Consider the following 8638-nt stretch of genomic DNA (forward strand, 5'->3'; position numbering starts at 1 on the left):
TTGCTCTCCATTTCTTGCTCATATTACTTTTCTAATTTCAGGATAAGCTTTACAGCTGATCTAAGTGTTAGTTAGCATGACTCCCAGAGGCTTCTGGCAAAGTGACCCCTATTCTGGCTCTGCATTGCTAAGTTTAAGAATATACTAGGATCAGGATGCAGTAGTTTGCATGCACATGGAGTGATGAATAGGGGCTGTTCAGGCTTAGGTTTACTGTACTGTACTGCACTGCCTCCTATAATCATATTGTGTTTTGTACTGAGAGATTTCATGTAAAAATAACAATGACCAAATTATATACAAAAATAGATCTCTGACCCACAACCTGCAACAACTTGGCCATGAAATCAACCAGCCTCAGGAAGCCAGCCTGCTATAATTCAGACTTACAGGAAGTCAAACTTCTATCTCCAGTGATGGTCCAGGAAGCCAAAGAGTAACCCCTGTAACAATCTACCTCAAATGGCCAGGATTTGATTAATAATTAACAGCTTTCCTAATATTTGTCCCCAACCTGCCTACAGCTTTCCCCATGCCAACAGCTTCCAATCAGGGCATACCTGTAGCCTTCTCTTTTTTCTGTTGCAACTCTGCCTGCCTTTGAGTCTCTGCTAATGTGCAACTGACAGTGACTGAATCCCTTACTATAGCAAACTCTGAATAAATAGCCTTTGTTTGCTTTCATTTGGTTAGTCTTCATTTATTTCCATAGTATAAATCTGAGTTTAAAGAGGTGCTCCTGGCTCCAAAAAGTTGGTCTCCAGCACATATGCATGCTAATCTACTTCGAGAACCGATCCAGTCTTGTATACTTAAGTCTAAACGTAAAGAGAAAGACTATTAAGACTGATATGACTCTTACTCAGATGCTATTATCTGTAACTATGCACGCATGCTGAGGATTTCAGAAGCTAGAACCGCCATCTGTGTGAAGTATGTTGCTGACGTCTGTGATGTGTATCATGACTGTGCTGATTTCCTTTTAGGTACTCTTGATAATTAAATCCTGCTTGATCTACCCAAGGAGCATGTATCTGGTCTTTCCATCAGTCTGGGCTTACAAGTGACATTGTCAACACAATGGTCATGCACATTCTACTTCTCAGATTAGGTAGGTAGGGCTTGTATATTTTGGAGAGGAATAGAAAAATTTTTGTCTTCTGTCCAAGGCTAGAACTTATAGATAACTGTTAAGGGTAGTATTTCTTTACCTGGGGCCAGGTACTATTTGGGGAAGGAAGGGCAATAAAGGTAGAGAGAGCAGCATAAGAAAGGTGAGGAGGCAGGAACACATAGAGCAATGCTGTGCATCTCATGAGCCTCCAAAATATGCCATATGGTTTACATCAAACTTCAAACACAGACTTCCAGCTTCCACAAGCTGAGGGAACAAGGGAAGGAAAGACTCTGAAGCAAACTTTGCCCTGAGGGGAGTTTTTTAACACCATTTATTTCTGGGTTCTCTTGCACTAAGGGGATGAGCAACATCTATAGCCAAATATAGAGTTAAACATTTAATAACTAACCTCTTTTAACTCATGCATTAAATGTAATAACGTATGCATGTTGTTTCTCTCTGCTAACTATGCTGGTAAGTGCTATCTTGTTTGAATGGCTCTTCTTGAGTCACAGGTGCATAGGATCAAGCGGTCAGCAGAAAAACAGGACATCTTGACTGGAGGCCGACAACTGCAATGGCCACGAATCACGGAAATATCAAAAGAAGTGATGCCAGCCCAGCCAGGTCTTGGTCATGTAGTCTGCGACCCTCACCCTCAAAATTCTCCTTTAATAGACCTGCCCTCTTTCAGAGGGTAGAAAGCCAATTTTCAAGATGTTGGTCTGCAGCCCTCCTCACTTGCTGGCAAATTAATAAATTTATCTCTCCTTTATCCTCAAAACTTTGTCCTCATTATTCCCATTTGGCATTGGGGACAGGGACAGAATTTTCATTTTCACGTCCACATAGGTGCCACGAAGCTCCCCAGACATCCCCATCTGTTGTTCTCCTTCATTCTCACTGCGCAAGGATCACCATCACATTTGACTCTAAGTGGGACTGTGACACAGTCCAGATGTTCATTTTCAATCATTTGAGACCTAAATATGTCAAAAATATTTCAAAGGGAGCATTAGGTAAAACAATTATGTGCTAAATATGAATGTCTACTTCTCTCTTTGCATTGCTAATTTCCTCTTTGGTATTAATCACAGTTGCTAATATTCATGTCATCATCTGTAATAGAGCTCCCAATTCTGTCAATCTGCAACATATCATTCAAGTAGCAGCAATTTTCTTTTATAATCTCAAGATTTTTCTATCCTATATATATACATTATAGAAAATAAGAAAGAGAAATGAAACAAGGAAAGAAAGATTGAGGGAAGGAGGGAGAGAGGGAGAAAGGTCTCAATACCAACACCACTATTAATATTTTGATATAAAACTTTCCAATTATGCTTGTTGTTATGTAATCACAGTATACAATAACAATATACAATAACATCTTTCTTTACTCAATAGTATGTAAAGATCTTTCCATACATTCTGCAATGTGAACGTTAATAACAGGAGAACATTTCAAAGTTTGGGTAGTCCATACAATGTCTCCTGCTGTTAAATATTTATCGTTTCCTATTTTTCATTATTATAAGGAATTTTGCCATTAACATCCTATAACTAATTCTTTTCCTGCATGCATGATGACTTTCACATCAAAAAAATGTAGAAATTGAATATATGGATCAAAAGCTAAGCACATCTTTATAACTTTTGATCTGTGTATCAAAGAGCCCTCCAGAAAGCTTTTAAGAATTTACATTCCTTCCAGCAATGCATGAGTGTGTTCATTTCCCCATGTGCTCTATGTCTGAGTATTATACTTAAGGAGGTAATTTCCCCCCACTTTGGCCCCTCTTTCCTTTTTACCTCTTGCCACCTGTTAATGCAATAATGCACAAGAGTTTTCCTAAAACTCTTTATTTGTCTTGCATACACCTAACTACAATGCCTCCCAAGGATCAGTGATACACAGAATCTGAAGGTTGTAACTCAGCCTCTCTAGAATAGATCAAGGGCCTTGGGGAAAAGCTCAGTAACAGAAAAAGGCCTGGGGGGTGTGACAATGAGGGAAATGAAAATTGATTCTTGGAAGTTTATCTAAGAAAGACTCTAAATAGAATGAAAGGTGACTCTGTGGGAAAAGTAAATCAACATGTTGCACCATCTTCTGGATACAGTGTTCAGCCTACACATTACCCTTGAACTCCAGGCTTATATATTATCTAACAACCTATTTTGAGATTCATACTTGTTTAGCTGATTCTCTCATCACCACTACTACCAACACACAGTCAATCAGAAAAACCTATTCCTTCTTCCTCCAAATATATCTTTACCTGGTCCACTTTTCCCCAAATTACTGTTTATTATTGCCATCTCTCATCTGACTATAGATTCTTAATTGTTCTCCCTGCTTCTACAATCCATTCTCTACACAGAAGCCAGAGAGTGATAGTCATACATGTCATCTCCCAGCTTAAAAAAATTCAATGACTTCCTCTGGCTCTTGGAATGAAATCACAATTCCTTATGTAGCCTGCAAGCCCTTACACATGAATAGGATTCTATTCATCTCTCTGATGCCATTTGGTACTACTTTCCTCCTCCATCACCCTGTACCAACCACACTGGCATCATTAAGCTTCTATAGCATGCTGAGTCCTTTTCCACATGAGAACTTATGTCTTTTCTGTTCCACCTCCTTGATTATTCTTCTCCTCACTTTTTACATGGGCAGATCTTCCCATCCATCATGTTTCACCTCAGGAAGAGCCTCTCAGACTCTCCTACTAACGTTGCTCTCAATCACCAACGCATTAATTCTCCATCACATAACCTATTTTTTCCTTTGTAAGAAAACCAAAACAACCTTCTTTATTTCTTTGTTAACTTGGTTGTTGTCTTATTCTGTAGAATGTAATCTCTATGAGTCCAGTGACTTACTCTTCATAGAACCACAGTATCACCAGCACCTACTAGAATGGCATATTGTTGACACTCAAAAAAGTCTGATGAATAAAAAAATGGAAGGTATATTCATGGTCAACTAAAATCATATTTTCTTTGTGGTAACATATTTTTTACATATACATATAATTATTATAGCCATAACTGAGGAGTTACTTGATTTTTTAAATAATTTTTAATTTGGTTGCTAAAAAGGAATACAGCATTGTTTGAATAATCTAAAATTCATTTAACCATTGTCCCTTATTTTTGGAAATTTAGTTTTTTACCATTTTTTACTATTATAAGCAATACTGTCATATATATACAAAGCTAATATATAATTAAAGTTTCTTACTGAAGTTGCTTTGCTAGATCAAAATCTTTTTATATGTTTCACCAAATTTCCTTCTGAAAGTATTAAACCAACTGACTTTCCATTAGCTGTAAACTAAAATTCATTTGGTACACTAGATTGCATTCAGCTAAAAGGAAGAGTAAGACCCAATGGAAACTGGTTAACAAAGAAAAATATCTCAAAAAATATAAAAAAGACCAATGACAGAGCAGTTTTTAATACTGCATGATTAAATGGCTCAATAAAGTCATTCTTCATCTCTCTACTTTGCCCTCAGGCTGACTCCTGTCAGGATTACAAGATAGCTGAAGCAGTTCTGCACTGAACATCCCAGCAAGACCAGAACCAGAGATAAAAATCGATCATATTTCCTTGTGTCTCCTTCCTGGGAAGAGGAAATCTTTCCCAGGAACCCAACAGCAAAATTCCCTCAGGTCTCACTGGCTGGAAATGGGTGACATGCCCTCTCCTAAACTAGTCACTGATAAGAAGAATGGGACTACCAGAAAGACTTTATAGCTAAACCTTAAACCTATCTGGATTCTATCCTAGAGTAAACATAAGGATTCTGCCAGTAAAAAAAAAGTTGAGGTGGGATGAATTTTGGTAAGAAATCAGTAGTATCTGATAATATGGAGTTTTAACATTAAAAAAAATCTTTGAAAATTTGTTTGATGAAGACATTTAAAACTGCATTTATTTGACTATTAGTTTGCATTAACATTTTCTCATGTGTTCTGCACTCCATTCCATCTTTTTAAACTCCTTTTGGAGGGCACAGCCCTTCTCTGTGGCAGTAAAAAAAGAAGAGAAAAAGGAAAGGAAGCTAATCTGCAGGCTGACATCAATACTAAAATCTCAAGGTAGTTTACAAGAACCACCACATGAGAAGTCTCTCTATAGCTGCCAAATCCACACGTTTCATCCAAGCACTGCTGACTGCTCAGTAGAACAAGTGAGGCAATACGAATCCACAAAACATTATTTGCACTAACCATATCTTTATTGGCAGGAGAATCAATAGGACTATAGCTCCCAAGAAGTTTCTTAAGTTTTGCTGACAGCTTGATACTACTCCCTTGTAATTTCATATTATAATATGTTCTAGACTTCTCCCAAACTTGTCCCCAGAACTTCCCTTAAGGTAGAACAAGTTAGATCACACATAGCTTCAACTCCAGTTACGTTTTGGCTTATTTTCTCATGGGTTTTCTATTATAATATCATTAATTTAGGGAATAACTGATGCCACTGACAGCGGAACCCACAGAGTATATTCTAACCAGACTATCAGCTCCATTAATGTGAACCCCACTGCAACAATAAATGGTCTGCAATGCCTCCTCCGTATCTTAACCTGTTTTCTGCTAACATTTCCATGCTAGTTATTAATTAAATACATTTTAATTATAACTAAATAATGATACATTTCCTTCTTTTGAAAAGATTTCCCTTTTGAACAATAACAACATGTTCACTGGACAGTTACTGGATTGTTTATCATTTGCTGATTTTTATATGGGCTATTTATATATTAAGAATGTTGATTATACGTTTTTTTCTTATTTTATTTTTGTCTTTCAAACTTGATTAATGTGATTTTATATATATAATCTATCAACATTGTTTCTTTATGTTTTCTGCCTTGGGTAACATTTTTAGGAAGACTTTCCACTCTGAGATCAGATATATCCACTCATTCTTTTCAAAGATTTTAAGCCTTTTGATTTTGCAGTAAATGTCAGACTTTATGTGTATAATTATATATTTAGCTAATAAAAACCTTTCAAATACCAATCAGAAAATTATTTGGTGTGATACATTTAAATTGATATAATAAATGAGGTCTTTCATGCACAGCACTGTCCTGTTGATACTGTTCCTTTCCCTCACATTCATTTGCTCTCTCTGGATGACACCATCATCACTCACAGGTACAGCATCCACACCAATGACCACTAAATCCAAATTTCCAGGTCGACTTATAAAGGAATTCCCCCAGCCCATAAGAAGTAGGAGAACATTAGAGTTAGGAGGAAAGATTTGAGACTCAGGGGCAAAAGGATTGAAGGAAAGGTAAATGTTGTAAATGTTGAACTAGCTCTGTCATTCAGAAGCAAGGGGTCAACTCTATTTCATTAATGTTTTATTTGCTCTGGCCAAGGTCAAAGTGATTCCAGCTAGTCTCCTATGGCAAGAAAAAATGGATACTATTTAGAATCAGAAAATAAAGAATTGTGGGGAGGTTGAAAAAGGAAAATATTATTCATGACTTTTTCTCAAACTGTGCATTGTGGGGAAACCAGCAATCAGGGCTCTCATAATAACTAAAGAATACACACCTACTTAACTGTCATAATTACAATTCATGAACTGAAAGGGAGGAAAAGATGTTCAAGAGTCTTTTCCCTCTGAGTATATGTCTTAAATATCTATTTTTTACATAAAGTGATTGGTACACTGCCACTATTTAAAAAACTATTTTCTAGTCGAAATTAAAAGCTGCAAATCAAAAATAGATCAGTTAGGCTTAATTTTCCAGAGATAAATCAATGAAATTCTTAAACTATTCTTACATGGTACTCTGAAGGTTTTCTTAGAAATTTAAAGTGAGAGAATTCAGGATACAGATGTTTGAAGCTGTTTTGTTGTTTTTATTGAATTACTGACTAAATTGATAGGTTTAACCTTCTGTGTATTCTATGAGGGGAGGCACAGGGAAAACGGTTTTTGACAACTTAAACTTAAGAAAACAGATACCTCAAAAAAGTTGAAAAGGCTGGATTAAGGACACATAGCTAGAAAGGGGCAGAATCAGGACTGAAAGTCAGGTTTTCAGATTCTAATTTTGGTGTTATTTCTGCTCTATGCTCCTTTTACTATAAAATCCTTATTTTCTAGGATTTTTATACTAAGTTGATAATAATCTGATTTGCAACAATTTTAATGGCTAATAATATTGGAGCACTAAGAAGATAAGGTTGGGGATACAAGAAGCATCAAAGAAAAAATAAGTTGTCATCATACCCTTTCATTTAATCGGTATGGCTTTGAGCCAAAGCGAAAAGAGGAGGGAGCCTGTAAAAAGCTGGTATGTGACATTCAAAATTCTAGAATTAGATATCCTTGATTTTAAAAAGGAAAAAAACCAAACCTCTAACCATTCTTTTAAAGGAAGGCACGTACTGGGTTGTGAAGCTCAACAGAAGAACATGCACTCTGTCACAAAGCTGATTTGGGTTCAAGATTCAGCTCTGCCACTAACTCATTATGTGCCTTTGGGTTAAGCCGCTTCTCTCTCTTTTTTTAATTGGAGTATAATTCCTTTACAATGTTGTGTTAGTTTCTGTTGTACAACAATGTGAATCAGCTGTGTGTGTGTGTGTGTGTGTGTGTGTGTGTGTGTGTGTGTGTGTATCCCCGCCCCTCTTGGACCTTCCCCACCAACCCCCACCCAAATTCCCACCCACAGAGAATCTGTGATCTTCACAGAGCACCGAGCTGAGCTTCCTGTGCTTTATAGCATGTTCCCACTAGCTATCTGTTTTACACATGGTAGTGTATATATGTCAATCCTAATTTCCCAATTCGTCCCACCCTTCCCCTATCCCCTTGTGTCCACATGTCCATTCTCTACGACTATGTCTCTATTCCTTCCCTGCAAATCGGTTCATCTGTACCATTTTTCTAGATTACATATATATGCGTTAATATACAATATTTGTTTTTCTCTTTCTGTAAGCTGCTTTTCTAAGCCCTACTTACCTCATCTAGACAATGGAGAAAAATAAAGCAGCTACCTTATAGGGTTGCTAAGGATTAAATGCAATATATTTAGAGCATTTAACACAGTGCCAGGCACAAGGTAAACACAGTAATGATCCCTTGTTTTGGTTTTGTCACAATAATGAGTAAAGATAGTTCCATGAGGCTGCTTCATGATGGCCCAAGGAAAGGCTCAGCTCCAGAACCTGGAATCCTATTCCTTTCTAATTCCTTGATCTTGGATCAGAGAGTAAACCCTGATGTGTTATCCATGGTGATCATAGAATTTGGAGACAGAGGGAAGTCTGACTTAATTTGCAGTTTAATCTTGAATACAGTAATTTCATCTCATTCCTTACCTGTGAATTGAGGACACTGATAAGATCTCAACAAGTTGTTTTGAGGGCTACATAAATTAGAGGGTAAAGAGAGGGTATTTTTGCATAAAACATGGGTTATAATTACTTACCTGCAGACATATGAGGGGTATTACTATCAGCAGAGCC

This window comes from Hippopotamus amphibius, chromosome 2 (assembly GCF_030028045.1).
Source record: "Hippopotamus amphibius kiboko isolate mHipAmp2 chromosome 2, mHipAmp2.hap2, whole genome shotgun sequence".
Lineage (NCBI taxonomy): Eukaryota > Metazoa > Chordata > Mammalia > Artiodactyla > Hippopotamidae > Hippopotamus > Hippopotamus amphibius.